Source organism: Ambystoma mexicanum, chromosome 2p (genome assembly GCF_040938575.1).
Source record: "Ambystoma mexicanum isolate Mex_15411 chromosome 2p, UKY_AmexF1_1, whole genome shotgun sequence".
NCBI lineage: Eukaryota > Metazoa > Chordata > Amphibia > Caudata > Ambystomatidae > Ambystoma > Ambystoma mexicanum.
This window is the reverse complement of record NC_090923.1, coordinates 1,453,474,779-1,453,497,116: the sequence shown is the minus strand read 5'-3', so window position 1 is coordinate 1,453,497,116 and position 22,338 is coordinate 1,453,474,779. Positions and strand designations below refer to the sequence as shown.

Sequence of the window (22,338 nt, the reverse complement as noted above, 5' to 3'; positions counted from 1 at the left end):
ACTGGGAGGCATGAGCAACCAACACAGCTACAGCGCCTAATTGTGGTCAGGGAAACAAACTTTTCAGATAATGTTATGTATTTGGTGGCGTAAAGTTCAGGCACACGGGAGAAAAAATGTGGAGGCAGAAGCAAAGCAGAAGTGAGTTAAGACACTCACTTTTTGCTCACTTTTAAATCATAGGAGGCCTAACAAGGAGAAAAATCATGAATAGGGCTTGTGCCAGGCTGATATGAGAAGATCCAAGTGTTCCATTATGGAGACTTGAGTTTTACCCTGCATCAGCCAGTATACACCCATGTACAAAACAGACCTTGGTAATATCCCTAAAGATGGTTTCCCAATTCCACAAATACAATGGAAAATGACAACAATATGCAGTACTGATGTTTTCGGGGCTGAACAGCTGAATTATCATTCCAACAGAGTAAAGAGTTACCACACTCGAAAACGTAGCACTATGTATATGGCAAAAACAGGTAAATGTTTTAGATTTTTGCTGCAGCGATTTTAAACTAAACAGGCAAAATACCACTCTGAAGACTCAGCAACAGCACACGATCAACCTATGCGATGTCGCCGATTAGCAAGTCATTAACAGAGTAGGACAGCATGTAACATGCAGATCTGCAGAAATTAACAAATGAACTCACAAGAATAAAGTGGTCTCATATTGCCCTAAAGCGAGAGTGAGCAGTTATCTAGTCAACTAAACGTCTGCTCTTTGTCCTTATCTATTAGGTGACGCCATCTGATGTCTCAGGGAATACAGTTTTGGAATGTTATTTTACAAAGTGTGATATTGTGGCATCTGTAGTCTTGGCCTGCTTTAATTAAACCAATTTAACATCAGTAGCTGATGCAGTAGCATAAAACCCGGCTGCACTTTCTCTGAAGCCTTTTCATTTTGGGGATACCAGAGAAAACCCTGATCTGCTAAGCAGAACCTACTATTTTAGTGCAGCTGTCATTAGGTCCCAACATCTTCTAAACTCTGGTTTCTCAGAGATTCTCATTGTATCTCTGTCTGAACGGTAATCTTCTCAGACTAGTCATATTTAATGATAGTGGTGGCTATTTGTAAATATAATTTTACCATCTGTGCATAACCCTGACATTCTACTATTGTGAAAGTTTGAGAGCCCCTGTACTGAGAAAAAAAACAATTAATTGCTCACTGCTGAGATCTGTGTGTGATGTGCAAGTTGCAGATTTGAACTCCAACAAAGCCAACTCAGCCTTTCGGTCTTAATGGTTGTTAAATTAGTATCAGCTTTGGTTGGGTAATATTAAACGTAAATTAAAATGAAATTTGTACAGCGCTATGGTAAAGGTGCTACGTACACAACAAACTATTATTAAATAACTTGTCCTATGGGCCGGTGCACACTCAGAAGGAACTACACACACATGTTGTATTTTTGTGTGCCTTACCAGTGGAAAAATGACCATTCACACATCAAAAGAATTGGGGTTGTTTTACCGTGATTGAAACGGTCACGACAGAAATGACCTCATGGGAAATGTACGCAATACAAAAATGTTCATACATTTCCCATGCAGACATCCATTGCAAAACAACCCCAAACTCATACAAGCACACACCCCTACCCACACCCCCAACACACCCTCACCCCCCAAAATTACCTTTCATTCCGACGCGCTGTATCCCTATGGCGCCGGTTCCCTTTCACTTCTGTGATCGGGAACCGGCGCCGAAATGTCCTTATCTTGTCTTTTTTTTTTTTTTTTTAACTTTTAGTCGGGTCAGCTGCAGGAGTGTTCCCCACAACCCCCACTCACTATACTGTATAGTATGATGAGCGGGGTGTTGCAGGGAATACCGCTGCAGCCCCCACAGCCTTTTTAAAAAAAAAACATTTTTTGACCGACCCCACCAAAAGACCTAAACACATACCACAAAAAGTTTGAACATTAACCCTGCCATCTGATGGTTAGGTTTGAAGTTTCTATATTGCTTATCTCAACCTTGAAATTGTGGGCATCGACCAATGGTATGTCTTCTCTGATTACCCAAAGCATTGTCAAAAGCCCTGAATTTTACTCGAGCACAGACTTCACATGTTTTCACATAGTCTTCAATATCCTTTTTCATTTCTTTCCACCAAAACTTCCTTTCAACCAGTTCAATAGTCTTACGAATTCCAGGGTGACCCACCAACTTGGATTCATGACATTCTTGCATAATTTCCTTTTGCAGTTCCTTGCTTGGAAGGTAAATTTTAGAATGGAAACATGGAAATCCTTCAATTAAATGTCTTCCAGAATCCTCCGCTAACCAAGATTGAATCTCCTCTTCTGGTAATTCCTTTTGAATCTTTTTAAGAAGCTGATTCTCTTCCTTTGTAGTACTTAGAATAAATTTTTCTTCTGCAATCACTGGTTCTGGTAATAATTGATTTTCAACTTCTCCCGAAGATCCTTGTCGCGATAAAGCATCCGCTTTACCGTTTAACCGCCCAGGCTTGAATGTTATCACAAAATCGTATTCTGAAAAGAAGAGTGACCACCTAAGTTGTCGAGGTGATAGGGTTCGAGCAGATTTCAAAAACAGAAGATTTCTATGATCGGTTAAAACGGTTACTGTGAATCTTGCTCCTAACAGATAATGCCTCCATTCCTGAAATGCCCTCTTGATTGCCAGGAGTTCTCTGTCAGTAATTGTGTAGTTCACTTCTGCTGGAAGCAATTTCTTAGATAGATAGGCCACAGGATGCAACTGTCCAGTTTCAGGATGCCGTTGAGAAAGCACTGCTCCAATTGCAACATTAGAAGCATCTGCCTCCACAAAAAATGGTTGTGAAGGATCTGGGTGTAATAAGATCGGTCCAGATGTAAAACAGTTCTTCAATGTTTTGAAAGCTTGATCCGCTTCATCTTTCCACTCAAATTTCATTCCTTTCTTCAATAATTTGGTAATAGGAGCAACAGTTTGAGAGAAATTTTTAATGAATCTCCTGTAAAAGTTTGCAAAGCCCAGGAAGCTTTGGATATCTTTAACACAAGTTGGAGTTGGCCACTGTTCAACTGCTTTAATGTTCTTCATATCCATTTCCAAACCTTTGGGAGAAATCATGAAACCTTAAAATTCCACTTCCATGGTATGAAATTGGCTCTTTTCTAACTTAGCAAATAGTTTATTCTGCCTTAGTCGTTGTAACACTTTCTTTACATGTTCTTCATGTTGCAGTAGATCCTTAGAATAAATGAGAATGTCATCTATGTATACTACTACAAAGATGTCAATAAAATCTCTTAATACCTCATTTATAAAAAATTGAAAGGCCGCGGGAGCGTTACACAATCCGAATGGCATTACTTGATATTCGAAAAGACCAAATTTTGTTCTAAATGCCGTTTTCCATTCATCACCTTGACGTACTCGCACCAAATGATATGCACCACGAAGATCTAGTTTGGTAAATACTGAGGCTCCTTGAATCTGGTCTAACATTACTGATATTAAGGGCAGAGGATATCTGTTTTTAATTGTTATCTTATTTAATGCCCTATAATCTATGCATGTTCGTAAAGTGCCTTCCTTTTTGGGAACAAAAAATAGTGGAGAAGCTGCTGGCGATTGAGAGTGCCTGATGAACCCCTTATTTAAATTTTCTTGGATGTAATCTTTCAAATGTTGATTCTCTTTTTCTGTTAAGGCATAGATGCGACTGCAAGGAATGTAGGCCCCTGGTTCTAAATCAATTTTACAGTCATACTCTCTATGAGGAGGTAATTCATTAGCTTCCTTTTCACTAAACACATCATTGAAATCATGGTAACACTTTGGTAATTCTCCCATTGCAGCCCCTATAGAATGTACTATAGTTCCCAAATTCACCAAACCTTCCACTACTTCTGAACAATTACCACTAGAAACATTTTCCTGAACTACTTCTTTACAACAATTTGTAACACAAAAAGCAGAATCCAATTTCACCACTCTTCTTCCCCAATCAATCTGAGGGTTATGATACGTCAGCCAAGGCATTCCCAAAATTATTTTCAACTGTGGAGTGTCAATTAATTCAAACACAATTTCCTCCCAGTGTCCTCCAATTTCCATTTCCAATGGAATTGTTTCGTGTGTAATTAAACCTGATGTCAGTTGAGACCCATCCACCGCTCTCACATACTCTGGTATATTTTTTACAACGTAAGGCACATTCATATCTTTAACCACATCCCAATCCATGAAGTTACCAGTGGCTCCTGAATCTATTACTACTGGACCGCTTCCCTTTAATTCCTCTTTAATATACAAGGATACATTCAATGTAATATGTGGTACCGCTGCTTGGATTGTATTTGCCACTTGCTGATTTCTGGAGCTGTTAGTAGATGCAGAAGTTTTTGGACACCAAGGGCAATTTCCAACAAAGTGTCCTGATTTCCCACATTATAAACATAAATTATTCTGTCTTCGCCTACCCTTCTCCTCCTTAGTTAAAGGACCTCTCACTTTATTTACTCTCTCTGCATTCCCAGTTCTCAATTCTTTATTTACAAATTCTAATCTTCCTTTATCAACTCTAGGGAAAACTCTGGGTTGCTCAATTCCTCCTCTTCTACGCTCAGCCTTGCGTTCCCCTAATCTATAGTCAATTTGTATGACAAGATTAATTAAATCCTCACATGAAGTGGGTCTATTAACAATTGTAGATAATGCATCTTTCAATTCCTCCTTCAAACCTCCTTAGAACAAAGAGGATTGCTTCTCTTCTGGCCAATTGCTCTCTAATACTAAAGATCTGAACTGTGTGATGTAAGACACTAAATCTTTGGTTCCCTGTTTTAACTCTAATAGTTCTCCATCTACTTCTTGAGATAATTGGCGTCTGTCAAACATCTTTTTAAATTCTAACTTGAAAGCTAACAAGTTCTTTAGTATAGGATTCTCTTGACCAACTAATAATACTGACCAAGTTGCCGCCTCACCAGTAAGGGAAGACAGCATAAAAGCTATTTTAGAAGCATCTGTATTAAAAGCTTCAGGTCTACAAAGGAAATGAAGTTCACACTGTGTAAGGAAAATCTGGCATTTCTTGGCATCTCCCCCAAAACGCTCTGGAGGTGCTAAGGGGACTGGACCTATAGGTATATTCAAACTTCCCCTACTTCTTCCCTGAGAACTCGTTCCTTCACCCAAATCCTCTCTAATTAACACTGGTAATTCTCTACTAGTATCCTCTGAATCTCTTGACTCCAAAGAAATTTCTTCACCCTTACGGGTAACCTTGGAGTTTAACTCTTCAAACTTGACTTGTAATTCCTGGTTTTCTTTTCGCACAGCCCTCATTTCCTCCCTTAACTCTGAAAACATGTCCCTTATGGAACTTGCTAGTGCCTCTGTGGGATCCATATCAGCTCAGGTGGAAAATATTATCGTGGGCCTTTCATCCTGTCAGGGTCCGGCTTGACTGAATTCCACAGGAGCTGATGCTGGCCCCACAGACCCTCACCAGGAGTTCACCTCTCAACCCTTAAATATAAGCTGAGCTGAAAACCCCAAGAAAGGGAAAGGGGAATTTGGAGAAAATAACAACGGAGACACTGCAGCCCTGCAACCGTCTGGTAGGCTCTGGTATCTGTGGTAAACAAATACACCTGGTTACTTATATGATAAGAAAAACTTATTTTCTAAAATTATTCTAAATAAACTCTAAACTCTTTACCTCTTAAACCTCAGTAAAAGATTAGAGGCTAGTAATCTGTGTGGAATATCTTGTAAATAATATCTTGTGTTGTGCATATAGTTCAAGCCACTCAAGTCTCTTTAGAATCCTAAAGTGATGGCCTTTGCAAACACCTTTTTAGAACTAGATATTCTTCTTGCTTCAAAGTTCTTTTAACCTTATGTAGTTTTCAATGCTTTCATAAATTGCAGTCTTTCTCTGAAGTTTTGAGTTCCATTTGCATAAATGACATTAAATAATATTCTTTAACTTCCTGGAATACTGCTTTCCTTCTGCGTGTGAATTGTTTCCTTATATACACAAAGAACTTATAGCTTCTTCCTTAATAAGCGTGTGCGATAAACACGTGAAATCAGAAGACGTGAAGAATTGTCCTCGCGTTTAAAATACACACGCGATTCTTTACCAAACCCGCGCGCGTGAAAAAATACGTAAACGCGATAAAAATAACACGCGCTGGTTAAAATGGACTTGCGCTCTATCGCTACCGAACTCACGTGGAGAAACAAAACGTATTTCACGTAAAACAGTTCACGCATTTAAAACAACTCGCGCTTCATCAAAAATGGACTCGCTCTATATCGCAAACCAACACGCGCTTTCTCATGAGACGTCTTTCACGTAAAAAATGTACACGCGCTAAAATTCACTCACGCAATTCATTTGGGCACGCGCTCTATCGCAAAAAAACACGCGCTTTCTCATGAAACGTCTTTCACGTTAAAAATGTACACGCGCTAAAATTCGCTCGCTCAATTCTTTTGGGCACGCGCTCTATCACTCTGAATACCCGCGCGCATTAAAAAAAAACGTAATCGATGACTTGCGAGCTTGCGCACACATTAAACAGTCTTGAAGAACATTACACGCAGTTAATTAACTTTAAACTCCTACGCACTATCTTCAAGCTTGTTTTCCTTATAATAACTTTAACTGTAAATGTCTCTTTTCTCAAATGATTTTGAAACTTGTTAACTCTTTAAGTTTTCTTATAAAAGAAAATGAAAGTTCACTGCGACAATCTTAAAATCTTTAAAAGAATGATCCCACCTGATGTCTTCTTGTTCAAACTGGATCAGCTAACGATATTCTTACTTCTTTGGTAGATTTTCTGAGCTCTGAAAAGGCCTTACTTAAGGAGCTTAACTAATGTACAACCAGCCACTGAATTTCTCTGGATGAAAGGCAGTTTAGAATCTTGCTCACCTCCCAAGAATCAAACCCATTGTCCTCTCCACCAATCAGGCAAACCAAACATATCATTGTTCCTTTAACCAATCAGATTAAGTTTCTTTTTCGCTCCATCTTGACTTGGGCAAGCACAATGTTAACTCTATGTTCAAACTCTTTCTGTTACTAACCCAGCCAGTTCTGAAAGCACAACTAACCCAGCCAGCTCTGAAAGCACAATGTTAATCTTGTTACTCTTCCTATTACTAACCCAACCAGTCCTGACAAATAGATGCACTTCTGATTAAAAAAAATCAAAAAAGGTGAAGGGGATTTGTGTTTGAAAGTAGGCAGAGATTTAGTTATTGATTTGATGAGGGATGTGTGAAATGAAAGGTCTGAAACAAGGATATTGTATTTTGAACAAATCTGTGGAAAAGGGATTACTTCTAAATTGTGGAAGATTTTGACAAATTGAATGCCCGATTAGCATCATCTGTATATAGTGGTGCGATTAAATTTGGTGGAATTTTGTTTATTGAACCAAAGAAAAATGTCTTCTGGGTTGGTTTTAGAGAAAGAATTCATGGGGAGCGTATTCCAGATAATTTTAAAGAGGCGTAGTGAGGCAAAGTAGTATTATTGGGCTAGGAATAGGTTATTAAGAAGTGGGAAAGGGAGAGGGGTAAAATAAAGCTAGCTTCAAAAATTATCCAGAGGGGAGCACTAGATTCATAATGTTTAAAGATGATTAATTGTTTTAGGACAAAAGCTTTATGATATAATTGAAAATTAGGGAATTTGACTCCTGAGGAATTGGGAAGTCTTAATTTAGTGATGGCAATGCACAGTACTTTATGATTCCATGGGAAATTAAGTAGAAGGGAATCAAGTTTTTTGTAAAAAGAGGAGTGAATTACAGTGGGGATCATGGATAATGAATAGAGTATAATGGGGCTGATCATCATTTTAATAGTATCAAGGCGTCCCCACCAAGAAAGAAAAAGAGGTGACCATCTTGAAGTCATTTCTGTAACTTTATCAATTAAAAGATTGGTATTAAGATTACCAGTAGTATGAATTTCTTTAGCGATTTGAAGACCCAGATATTTAATATATGAGGGTTGCCATGACATGCCAAAAAGAGGGGTATTGGTAGTGTTACATGCATTAGTGAGTGGCATGACCTCAGATTTATCAAAATTTAATTTTTATCCAGAGACAGTAGAAAGGTTGTTAATGGTATTTATTAAATGTTGGATGGAGGGGGCTGGATTAGAAAGGCAAAGTAGGATATCGTCTGATTAAGCAGCTCATTTTATTTCTATATTATTTATAAAGATATCTTTTGATGTTGGTGTTCGTTCTGATGCTTTGAAGAAGGGTTTCTAAAGCAGGATTAAATAATAAGGGATAAAGGGGGCAACCTCGACGGGTTCCTCTTTGTATTTGAAAAGAGGAGGAAAGAGAATTATTAATTAGAATACGAGTGGTAGGGGAGGAGTAAATAACTTTTGACCAGATTGATATAGTGTGGAGAGAAACCATGCCAAGCTAAAGAATGAAACATGAAAGACCAAGAGACACGATCAAATGCTTTCTCAGCATCCAGGGCTAGGAGAGCTAAAGGGTCTTTAGAATTTTCAAAGTGAGAAAGCGTGTTAAATGAGAGTCTAGTATTAGATGAAGCGTGTCGATCTTTGATAAAACCAGATTGGTCGGAGTGTATTTGTTTGGGAAGATATAGTTCTAAGCGTTTTGTGAGGATTTTAGCAAAAATGTTTGAGTCTGAATTAATAAAAGAAATGGGTCTGTAGTTTTTAATTAGAGAGGGGTCTTTGTCTGGTTTGGGGAAAAGTACAAGAAGGGCCTCACCAAAAGAGCCAGGGCTTTGACCAATTTCAACAAAGTAGGAATACAATTCTAAAAGTTTTGGTGCAATGGAGGCAATGCAAGTTTTGTAAAAAATCTGTGGTGAACTCATCAGAGCCATGGGCTTTATTAGGTTTGAAGTCGAGTATGGCTTGTTCGACTTCAAGAAGAGAGATAGGTGTATCAAGGGGAAATAGGTCAACTGGGTCAGAGAGATTTTCCTTTTTAGTTTTTCAAAGAAAGAATAGAATAGATTTCTGAAGTGGTAATAGAGGGAGCAGAGGTATATAGGTTGGAGTAAAAATCGAGAAAGGCATCGTTAATGTCTTTTGGTTTACTCAATCTGTTACCATCAGATGAAAGAATATGGGCAATAAGGGATTTTACTTATTTCATTTTTAGATAAAAGGCTAGCATTTTGCCAGCTTTGTTGGATCCACTGTGAAGTTTAGTTCTGGACATAAGTATGGAGTTAGCAGCTCTATCAGTGCAGATTTTGTTGAATTCAATACGTTTAGTCATAAGAGCTTTCATGGTGTTCGGATCCGGGTTTGCGTAGTAGGCTTGTTCAAGATGTTTGATTGATGCTAAGTGGGCATTATGAGTGAGTTCAGATTGCCATTTTTTAATGGCAACAAATTTGATTATGAATCCGCCAAGGGTTGCTTTAAAAGCGTCCCAGTTGTTATTGATGGAGGTGTGTTCAGGGTGATTATTAAAGAAGAAGTCTTTCATGAAAGAATTTGTTTTTTTCAATAAAGGATTTGTCTTTCATAAGAAATAAATCAAATTCCCATCTTGGAGAGAGTTTAGCGATGGGTATCCATTCTAGAGTGGTGGAAACAGGTGCATGATCTGAAATAGTTATGGGGCCTATTTCAGAGTTTAGAATGGTAGAAGTTAGTGAGGAATTAACAAAAATATAGTCTAATCTGGATAAGGATTGATGAGGTGGGGAATAAAATGTAAAATCTTTTGTGTCTGGATGACAGAAGTGCCAGGAGTCGATCAGATTTAGATTAAGCAATAAATTTAGGAAACTGTTTTGAGATTTAGAGTTATAGTAATGTTAATGTTAAAGGACATTTGTACCGTGCACTATCACCACTGGAGTGGTCCCTTGGCGCTCTGGCGGCTCTGAAAGAGGAGGGGAGGTTGAGTTAGTGGGAGGAAGCAGGAAAAGTGCAAGAGAGCAGTGATGTGCTGTTGGCGGCTACAGCCCGGTGGGTCCGTCGGCTGGGCCTATGGTGTTTGCGGCCGGTAGTCGTCGTGTACTGTTGTGCAAGGCTATGTGTGTTTTTGTTTTGTTGTTGCAGTGTAGTGAAGTTTGTGCGGTTTGTTGTGCTGTAGGTTTTGGTTGTGTTTGGTTTGGAGTTTGAGGGGTGTAAGCAGAAAGGGAAATTGTTAGTAGGGTTGGTTAGTTTGCGTCTCTATCCTGAATTGAAGCGCTCGGGTTGCGTAGTATCCCCTGTTGCGGCTCTGTCCTGATCTGGGTCTGACTAGCATACAGGTTCCTTACTCCTCTAGCCCCCTCCTCTAACATGCTCTCTCATAGCTCCCCTTATCCTCCATTCATACTCCTGTGGCCAGTGCACCTGCCAGTGACAACCTCTCAGGTAGTGGGGTGATCGCCAATATCTTGATAATTCCACTCCAATGTGATACCTGGCGGTAATTAAGTTGATAAAATTTGAGGAGGATTTATAGTCAAGGGCAAAGGTCAAGGGCAAAGTCAAGAATCTGGTTCATATTACCACAAAAAATGAGTTTCGTAATAAAATTGGACCAAAAAATCATCATCCTCATCATTTTCCACATTTCCTAGGGTAGTAGGTGTGACAGGCCCACTACCCAGACTTTGATTATTTAACAATCTTGCAATTAGTTCATTTTTCTTTCCTTTAACAGGGAGAGACCTGGCTTTACACATTTCTTTCAGTTGCTCTAGTGTCAAAATGATCAGGGCTTCCTGTCTGAAGTTATCCATATCTGGCATGTTACAATTGCTTTTCTAGTGGAGCTTAGCCTTGTGAAGGTTTTTAGTTGAACAAAGGTAAAGCAACCTCTCAATGTAAGAACTCTACAATATATCCTCATCGCCTGCCACCAGTGTTAGGCAACGTTTGAATGCAGTACCCTCTGGGAACACTACAACTATGACTACGGGTATAGGCAACCCAACCTTTGGTATAAGCTTGTTATACACAGTTTTGGTAGCGGGTTGTACACAAAGATGCACAGTTACAGGTATTCAAATAAACTCCTACACTCAAGGTTTCTTGCATAAACATTTTATAATTTATTTATAAGTCAGTTATAAAGCCTTCTATAGAAGGGAGCAATATACTAGTAAGATACAAATACACGTAAGTGAATATTGTGGAAAAGGTGGCCCAAGAAATTGTGTGGATGCGCAACCTTGAGATATTCACAAATCGCGCTAAAATAAGTCAAAATAGAAACAGCTGCAGCCGTGTGGTTAGACTGGTGATTTTCCACTGTCACCTTGAAAAACATGTAACTTAAAAAGTTGCTAGCCTCACAGACTGCGCTTGATCTTGCATTTGTCACACTCTTGTGGCATTAAATAGGTGGGTTTGTTCAATTTGTGAAATATATTCATTGATTAGAGACACACCTGGTAAGTGTTGATAAGTAGGGTTCCAAGTTTTAATATCAATAGAGAAACAAATCACTTAGAACACATTACATCAATCTGGCAATATCAATTATTCATTGCTGAGTGCACCCTAGTATTCCAGAGCACTTTACGCATTAGAACATATTACACCAAAAACACATTGCGCCAACACGTGTTTCAACCTTCCTAGGTCGTCTTCAGGGCGTCTAAATTACTAACAATTAATCCAACGTATAACTTCAATAGATAAATCCTAATTTCCAGAGGTAGTCAAGGGAGGGAACATATACAACGAAGAGGTCAAATAATTTCCCAAAGGAGAGCAAATGATAAAGTCAGGGAAACAAAAGACAAAAGACAAAAGAGCATTAGTATAATTATAATGACATTTCTATTTCCAAAAATAAACCAAAGATTTAAAAACTTGATCAAAAGGTTTTCACTTGAAGAAGGTTGCAACTTTTCTATGTAACTTATTTCTGTTTATTTGGTGTACAGGCAATATTGGTAATTATTCTGCTTCGACAGAAAATCATGTGGCAAGTACCGTGACTTAACATAGGAGAAACTCGGGGCCAAGTCCTTCCCCCCATATCTCACCTAATGTGAAAGTCTTTTCGGGTGCTGAGGCCGTGTATTTTCCGCTGACATCATTAACAAAGACTTATTGGTGATGAAACGTTGCTATTTTAGCAACGGTCAGATTTCCTGAAAGTACAAGTAAGTGTCTTAGTGCTGACAGTCACATTAGACCAAATTAATTTGTTTTAAAATATAAGTAACTTTTGGAATGCCTTACTTTTTACCTGAAAATGCGAGCAAAGTTTTGAAGCGAGATATTTGTCGCACAAATAGTTTACGTTCGCCTGCTTTACGTTTTCTTGCCGCGTTCTGCAACGAGAGAGGTGAGTTTGTTTATGGTGTGCGTGTTAATTTAGCTACTCTAATGGTATTCAGTTAGTTTGAGGATATTTCTAACGTGTCTGCGCTATTCAAACTCACCAGCTTAGCTGCAATGTACTGACTGATGTCTGACGCCTTCGGGCAGTGAATGAATCATCGGCGGGTTCGCGTCGTTGCTATGGTGCCCTGGTTGCTGGTTCTGATCATGTGACGGTCACGTGCTCCATCTATGGGGTCATCTGACTATTGTTGCTAAGCAACTATACCAAACAGAAAGAGGAAATTATTTAAAATAATGCTTCGTTTCACGGACTTCTTACTTGATTTTTCAGCCGAAATGCAGGCAAGAAAACTCGAATAGTTATATATTCTAAGATATTAAGAATATATTTGCACATGGTTAAATAGTTCCGGAATATCCCAAATTTTACTGACTTACACGGACTTGTTACATAAATGTCATGTAATGTTACCAATGTTTTATCAAACCTTAAAGTGTATTAATTAGTATTGACAACCTAGAAGTTGACTAAAATGTTACCCTGCATCATTATTTCTTACTGTTCATAAGTTTATAAAAAGACATTTAAGTCATGATCCTTATTAAGACCAAGTGATACACATCGAAGTTTGCAAATCATTTTTGCTTTCTGTTGGCGTAGCTTCAACTCTCTGTCACCTCCTCTTGGATGGGGTGGAATCTGCTGTAGTCCAACATATCTAATATCTTTTACATCGTCCATTTGGTGATGCTCCTGCCAGTGGGAAGCCAACGGTAGTCTAATATCTTGACTGTTTAAGCTGTTGAGGTGTTCCCGAATACGGAAGTGAACTTCTCTTATAGTGCTCCCGATATACACTTTTTGACAAACACATTGTATTGCATATATCACAAATTTTGATCGGCAATTAATAAAATCCTTAATCTTAATTTCCAAGTCGCCATGGCATTTGAATGTTTTCATTGGTGATAACGTATATTTGCAAAAATTACACATTCCACATTTATAAAAACCCAATGGTTGAGTCCTAGAAGTTAGCCAGTGTTCCTGTCCAAGGGGTGCAGGTTTCAGGAAAGAAGGGCATAGTACATTTCTAAATGTGGTAGCTTTGGTGAAAATTATATTAGGACATTTTGAGATGTAATTATGAAGATCTGTGTCCAAAAGTAATATATGCCAATTCTTCTTCAACATTTGGTAGATAAGTTTGTTGTCCCGTGAATATTTGGTGATAAAACTGACAAATTCTGGATACGGTGTATCCTCGCCCTTAGATTTTGTTTCTAATAATGCTTGTCTAGATACTTTCTGTATTGAATCTATTGTTTGTCTAATCAGATTTTTAGAGTACCCTCTTGCCTGGAATCTTGCACCAATGGACTTACATTCTTTTTGGAAACTTTCAAGTTGACTGCAATTCCGTTTTGATCGGAGAAATTCTCCTCTTGGTATATTTTCTACGACACTGCGTTTGTGGCAGCTAGCTGCATGTAAAATAGAGTTGACTGCTGTGTCCTTCCTATTTGTGCAGGTGTGTAATTCGCCTGCATCTATTGTGATTTTGAGATCCAAAAATACAATCTCCTGTGGATCAATTTGTCCTGTGAACTTAATCCCAAAGGTATTATGATTCAGGTAGTCTAGAAAACTTGCATATTCATCTCTTGTGCCTTCCCATATGGCCAGGACATCATCGATATATCTTTTCCAAATAACAATATGGTCTTGAAAGGGGTTATTGTGAAAAATATATTTCTCCTCAAAGTATGCCATAAACAAATTAGCCAAAGATGGGGCGTATTTTGCACCCATTGCTATGCCTTTTGTTTGTGAAAAGTACTCTCCATTAAAAATGAACTGATTATGTGTTAAGGTAAAGTCCAGGAAGTTTTTGATCATTTGGACATGCATATAATGAGAGGCAGAGAAGGTCCTGAAACTATAGTCTATTGTTTCCAAAGCCAAAGAGTGGGGGATCGATGTGTAGAGTGATGCTACATCTAGTGTCATTAGTGCATAGGTAGTTTGCCATTTAGTCTCTTTCAAAATTTGTAAGGCATGCATGGTATCCTTAAGATATGCTGGAATTTTTGGTACCAAATTCTTAATGCTACTGTCAATATAGTCAGCTAGCGGCTCCGTGGCCCCACCTTGTCCACTCATTATCGGTCTTACTGTAGGATTGTTACTGAGTTTTTTGTAACAGCCAGGAATGGATAAATGTTCATCTGCCATTTTGATGTAGTCTGTTGGATTTCTTACTTTTGATAGATGATTTAATGCGATCCATATGCAAATTGATTTATATAAATTCACCAGAAAACTAAAACTCAAAAAAATATTTTCACAATAAACCAATCATTTGGACACAACCAGAAAGAATGTTACCGATTAGTATAACGAGTATACAAGAAATTGAAAACATTCAGATACTTTCTAATTTGACCTTAGAAGAACCCAAAACCATGAAAGACATACAGCAAGAATTAGGAATACATTCAAGAAATTTAGAGATGAAGGAACATAAAAAAAGATCTAAATTTATGCCACCCTTTGGAGGGGAAAATGTGATTGACACATTTTACTAATCAGTCACTAAGGACATCCATACGCATATGGATCGCATTAAATCATCTATCAAAAGTAAGAAATCCAATCTAACCAGGATTGAACGAGAAGCTTTACAGGAGATTTGCAATGATAACTCTATAATTGTGAAAGAGGCAGACAAAGGGGGAAGTATAGTCATTCTAAACAGAACAGACTACATCAAAATGGCAGATGAACATTTATCCATTCCTGGCTGTTACAAAAAACTCAGTAACAATCCTACTAATCAGACTGTGAAAGAACTACATCTGATACTACAACAATGGTATGACCAAGGGCTCTTAACGGACGATGAAAAGGCATTTCTATCTGTAACCAAACCACTCATGCCTACAATATATTTTCTTCCGAAAATTCACAAACCGTTCGAGCATTTGCCCACAGTAAGACCGATAATGAGTGGACAAGGTGGGGCCACGGAGCCGCTAGCTGACTATATTGACAGTAGCATTAAGAATTTGGTACCAAAAATTCCAGCATATCTTAAGGATACCATGCATGCCTTACAAATTTTGAAGGAGACTAAATGGCAAACTACCTATGCACTAATGACACTAGATGTAGCATCACTCTACACATCGATCCCCCACTCTTTGGCTTTGGAAACAATAGACTATAGTTTCAGGACCTTCTCTGCCTCTCATTATATGCATGTCCAAATGATCAAAAACTTCCTGGACTTTACCTTAACACATAATCAGTTCATTTTTAATGGAGAGTACTTTTCACAAACAAAAGGCATAGCAATGGGTGCAAAATACGCCCCATCTTTGGCTAATTTGTTTATGGCATACTTTGAGGAGAAATATATTTTTCACAATAACCCCTTTCAAGACCATATTGTTATTTGGAAAAGATATATCGATGATGTCCTGGCCATATGGGAAGGCACAAGAGATGAATATGCAAGTTTTCTAGACTACCTGAATCATAATACCTTTGGGATTAAGTTCACAGGACAAATTGATCCACAGGAGATTGTATTTTTGGATCTCAAAATCACAATAGATGCAGGCGAATTACACACCTGCACAAATAGGAAGGACACAGCAGTCAACTCTATTTTACATGCAGCTAGCTGCCACAAACGCAGTGTCGTAGAAAATATACCAAGAGGAGAATTTCTCCGATCAAAACGGAATTGCAGTCAACTTGAAAGTTTCCAAAAAGAATGTAAGTCCATTGGTGCAAGATTCCAGGCAAGAGGGTACTCTAAAAATCTGATTAGACAAACAATAGATTCAATACAGAAAGTATCTAGACAAGCATTATTAGAAACAAAATCTAAGGGCGAGGATACACCGTATCCAGAATTTGTCAGTTTTATCACCAAATATTCACGGGACAACAAACTTATCTACCAAATGTTGAAGAAGAATTGGCATATATTACTTTTGGACACAGATCTTCATAATTACATCTCAAAATGTCCTAATATAATTTTCACCAAAGCTACCACATTTAGAAATGTACTATGCCCTTCTTTCCTGAAACCTGCACCCCTTGGACAGGAACACTGGCTAACTTCTAGGACTCAACCATTGGGTTTTTATAAATGTGGAATGTGTAATTTTTGCAAATATACGTTATCACCAATGAAAACATTCAAATGCCATGGCGACTTGGAAATTAAGATTAAGGATTTTATTAATTGCCGATCAAAATTTGTGATATATGCAATACAATGTGTTTGTCAAAAAGTGTATATCGGGAGCACTATAAGAGAAGTTCGCTTCCGTATTCGGGAACACCTCAACAGCTTAAACAGTCAAGATATTAGACTACCGTTGGCTTCCCACTGGCAGGAGCATCACCAAATGGACGATGTAAAAGATATTAGATATGTTGGACTACAGCAGATTCCACCCCATCCAAGAGGAGGTGAGAGAGAGTTGAAGCTACGCCAACAGGAAGCAAAAATGATTTGCAAACTTCGATGTGTATCACTTGGTCTTAATAAGGATCATGACTTAAATGTCTTTTTATAAACTTATGAACAGTAAGAAATAATGATGCAGGGTAACATTTTAGTCAACTTCTAGGTTGTCCATACTAATTAATACACTTTAAGGTTTGATAAAACATTGGTAACATTACATGACATTTATGTAACAAGTCCGTGTAAGTCAGTAAAATTTGGGATATTCCGGAACTATTTAACCATGTGCAAATATATTCTTAATATCTTAGAATATATAACTATTCGAGTTTTCTTGCCTGCATTTCGGCTGAAAAATCAAGTAAGAAGTCCGTGAAACGAAGCATTATTTTAAATAATTTCCTCTTTCTGTTTGGTATAGTTGCTTAGCAACAATAGTCAGATGACCCCATAGATGGAGCACGTGACCGTCACATGATCAGAACCAGCAACCAGGGCACCATAGCAACGACGCGAACCCGCCGATGATTCATTCACTGCCCGAAGGCGTCAGACATCAGTCAGTACATTGCAGCTAAGCTGGTGAGTTTGAATAGCGCAAATATCCTCAAACTAACTGAATACCATTAGAGTAGCTAAATTAACACGCACACCATAAACAAACTCACCTCTCTCGTTGCAGAACGCGGCAAGAAAACGTAAAGCAGGTGAACGTAAACTATTTGTGCGACAAATATCTCGCTTCAAAACTTTGCTCGCATTTTCAGGTAAAAAGTAAGGCATTCCAAAAGTTACTTATATTTTAAAACAAATTAATTTGGTCTAATGTGACTCTCAGCACTAAGACACTTACTTGTACTTTCAGGAAATCTGACCGTTGCTAAAATAGCAACGTTTCATCACCAATAAGTCTTTGTTAATGATGTCAGCGGAAAATACACGGCCTCAGCACCCGAAAAGACTTTCACATTAGGTGAGATATGGGGGGAAGGACTTGGCCCCGAGTTTCTCCTATGTTAAGTCACGGTACTTGCCACATGATTTTCTGTCGAAGCAGAATAATTACCAATATTGCCTGTACACCAAATAAACAGCAATAAGTTACATAGAAAAGTTGCAACCTTCTTCAAGTGAAAACCTTTTGATCAAGTTTTTAAATCTTTGGTTTATTTTTGGAAATAGAAATGTCATTATAATTATACTAATGCTCTTTTGTCTTTTGTTTCCCTGACTTTATCATTTGCTCTCCTTTGGGAAATTATTTGACCTCTTCGTTGTATATGTTCCCTCCCTTGACTACCTCTGGAAATTAGGATTTATCTATTGAAGTTATACGTTGTATTAATTGTTAGTAATTTAGACGCCCTGAAGACGACCTAGGAAGGTTGAAACACGTGTTGGCGCAATGTGTTTTTGGTGTAATATGTTCTAATGCGTAAAGTGCTCTGGAATACTAGGGTGCACTCAGCAATGAATAATTGATATTGTCAGATTGATGTAATGTGTTCTAAGTGATTTGTTTCTCTATTGATATTAAAACTTGGAACCCTACTTATCAACACTTACCAGGTGTGTCTCTAATCAATGAATATATTTCACAAATTGAACAAACCCACCTATTTAATGCCAGAAGAGTGTGACAAATGCAAGATCAAGCGCAGTCTGTGAGGCTAGCAACTTTTTAAGATACAAATACACTTCAATACTTTACACTCTGAGTTTCTGAATCAGACAAGACCCTTTAGGAATGGCCCACAGACAGAACCTACACCCACAGGTGACTTCAGTAACAAGGGTGCTGGGGACATGAATATCTTACTGTTGGCATTCAGAATACTCTCAAAAAGTTGGTAAAAGGCAAAGGTTATTAGAACACAAGAAATTACAAATATTCATGAGCAGGGCAAATAGTTTCAGACAGCACTTAGAAGAGTCATTCAATTAAAATAGGCTAAGCCAAAGTCAATGGGCAAAAGTATTTGTCTAGGATGCAGCACTTCAGGTAAGTAAATGGAAAAGTATCTGCACAAGTTCTTAGGAGTCTTTGATAAAAAGAAGAATCAAATGTAGAGTCACAAGCTGATTAGACTTGTGAGTTGCAAAAGTTACAAGCACTTCCACAGTAAGAGGTAAGTTCTCTTAGACTTGTTTTACAGTACCTTGGTAAAGAAGAAAAGATGCAGCTGATGACTTATGTTCCTGTGCAGCTCTGCAGATCTCCCTGTTCCTGGGCCTCAGTCGTGGGGACAAGAGGGAGGACGTCGGGGGACTCCTGCACTGCACTGGCAATGTCAAAATTGGCAACCAGCAAACTTTACTTTCAGTTGCTGTTTCGCGTTTTAGCTCCTTGCGGTACAGCAAATAGAAATAAGCGCTGTTCCTGGCTGTCAAGGTGGACTGTCCTTACTTCAAGGGTCCCGCACTCTGCTGAGGGGGCTCAGGCTTGGTCAGTCCTGCTTCGTGGGACTCTAGAGGATCTTCCAAAAGCCTTAGGCCAGCTTAAAGGGATGGTTCGCCCAACATTTTTTATTTCAAAAATAGATGGGCAATATTAAAAAAAAATCGATCGGCAATTTATTTTTTCCAAGTCCCTATGTAAAATTTTGAGAAAATCAAGCTCAAAGAAAGCACACTGGGTGGCTTTTCCTTCATTGGTGCTGTACGCGGAGGACGGGGACCGGAGACTACTGGCAGAAAAACTGCAGCTGCATCTCGGTAAGTGCTATTTTTTAAATAAAAATAAACACTAGCTGCGGTTTTTTTTCTAAGTTTTCCGGGCTGGAGGAGCTCGGAAAACTTAGAAATAAAACTGCAGCTTTAAAAACGTTGTATTTATGTTTGGGTAGCTTTTGAAGCGACCGCAAACATAAATACAACGTTATTGTGTTTGAAAACGCTGCGGTTTTTCTTTCTAAGTTTCTCAGGATCCTCCGAGGAGCCTGAGAAACTCAGAAAGAAAAAACGCAGCGTTTTCAAACAAAACCGCGTTGTGTTTCTGCCTGCCGTGGCTATCACTTTGGGTCTCCGGTGCTCCCCCAGGAGAGCACCGGAGACCCAAAGTGAAAGCCAAGGCAGGCAGAAACACAACACGGTTGTGTTTACATGCCGCAGTGTTTCTGCCTAAATCTGCTTTCCCATTTGGGGCTCTAGGGCTCCCCGTGGAGCCCTAGAGCCCCAAATGGGAAAGCAGATTTAGGCAGAAACACAATGCGGTTGTGTTTGAAAATGCTGCGGTTTTTCTTTCTAAGTTTTGTGAAGTGCGTGCGGCTTGTTGTGCGAGAGATGGTTGTGTGAGTTTTTTGAGTGAGAGATAAGTATGCAGAGTTTGAGCTTACATTGGTTAGTGGGTTACCTGACCTTTGGCATGTTGGCATTTGCAGTTCTGTCCCAGTGTGGCACCAGTTGACCCCCACAACTCTCTCTGGATGCGGTGCGGGCCAATGTTTAGAATTCTATCTGGGTGTGGGCAAGCCAGCATTCACAGTCCCATCCAGATGCGGCGCAAGCTAGCTTCCAGGAATCTGTCCAGGTGTGGGCATACTATCATTCGCAACCCTATCTGGATACTACGCAGGCTGGTGTTCACAATTCCAAGTGTGGCACACGCCAATATTCAAGTTTCATTTAGGTGCAGCCTTCCTATCCTTCAATCAATCTCATCTAGATGCGACGCAGGCCAATGTCCTCAATTCTAGGTGTGGCCTGTGCTAGTCTTCGGGTTTTGCATCGGTGGGGGCATGCTAACGTTCGAAGTCCTATCTAGATGCGACGCAGGCCAATATTCACAAATCTATCTAGGTGTGGGCATGTTGGCATTCAGGTTTCACCGAGGTGCGAGCATGCCAACATTCATGGTCCTATCTAGATGCAACGCAGTTTATAACATTGCAGTACAGTTTGCATTCAATTTAATCCATACATTTTGAAAGTAAACATAAAAAGGTGGGCTGCATATGAAATGTCATAAGTGCAGGAATAGGTGATGTCTTAGCTGAGGCTGCACACTCGAATTCTGAATACCATATCAAAAGCAAGACAAAGCAGTCGGATTATGAGTGCACCAATCCAGACATGGCTCCCAAAATGTAAATGTCCAAGAACAGGAATTTTTTTAGAAACATATTCCAAGATAATTACAATTCATCCACTGATAGATAAAATCCATGACACCCACAAGAACTCACATTGAAGCACGTTCCCAAATATACAGCCTGAAAAAGCATTTATTAAGGAAAGCAAATAAGAAGGTGTTGGATCCATGTTGCACAGCTTGAGACTACGATTTTTTGACGCTTTTGCCCTGAGAGTGAAAGAACAAGCTTGTTCCTAAAGTAGCCTCAAAAATATGCCAAGCATCAACTTTAGAAACACTTACCAAACCACTCTTGCGGGGCCATGCACAACGAGGCAGGCATAATGCCAAATGCCACTTCACATTACATGATATTATCGCAGAAAGATTACTGACCTGAAACTGTAGGCCATGGTATCAGATCACTGATCTTGAATGTTTAAGCTTGTGGGTGAAAAGTTAAAAAAAGTAAAAAAGGATGTGACCTTTGAAGAATCGTTTGCCTCACTGCGTGCTCAATTACAATGCCTATACCATCTCTTTCCTGGTGAGAACCCTCTTCCATTGTCAGTAGGCTAATGAGTAAAAGGGCCCAAAACACCACCTCGCCACCTACTTCGAGATCTTGAAAAAGTAGCAAACATCCATCCAAAGCAAACGATGTGTCAGTCAAAAAGAATGTCAAAAACAATAATTCAAAGAGACAGTCTTGCACGATGTAATGGCACCTGTGTGAGAAAGTGACTTCATGGCAACATTGGGACCAGAGAATGCATTCTTCTTTTTACCAGTGTACAAGAAGCATATTAAATGCAGGCCCTTTGCTAGGGGTGTACTCATTACTAATTCCAGGTACAACCTTTGGGAATACAATATACACAAACGCTGTGCACAAAACGTTCATATAGAGAGTCAAATCATGTGTATGCAGTGCATGAAGGAACAAATGAAACAATCATTGGTCTTTTCCATCCAGATTCAAATTCAATCTTAAAAAGTCACGCCCAATTTCCAGTCATGAAATTTACATTCTTTGAGCAAAATTAAACTCCAAAACGGCAATGGCATTTCCCCCAGAATAAAGGAAAAGACAATGGCCTTCATTCCGACCCTGGCGGAGAACCATGGTGCAATTTGCACCATGGTCCATGGCGCAAAGCTGCCAACTCCGCCATGGGGGTTGGCGGACTTACCGCCCCATTCCGACCTTGGCGGGGCGGTAAGTCCCCAATCCCCATTTTACCCTTCCCCATTCCCATTTTTGCCCCATAGGGCATAATGGGAGTGGGGAAGGCGTTAATTACGCCACCGTAAATTACGGTGGCGTAATTAACATCAAGGTCCCGTAGCGCCATGGATTTTTCCGCCCGGAAAAAGCAGGCGAAAAAAGCTCCATGGCGCTACGGGAACTCGTAGTAAGGCGGAAGGGTACGCCATGATTTACGCTGTCGTAAACCCTTTCCGCCAGGGTC

General features: G+C 39.2%; 1 protein-coding gene across 2 annotated transcripts in view; it reads left to right on the top strand.

Moving 5' to 3' along the window:
* The window catches only part of SEPTIN12 (septin 12), a 552,608-nt gene that overhangs the window by 418,647 nt on the left and 111,623 nt on the right, over nucleotides 1-22,338 (top strand). The gene's annotated exons all lie outside the window — the stretch shown is intronic.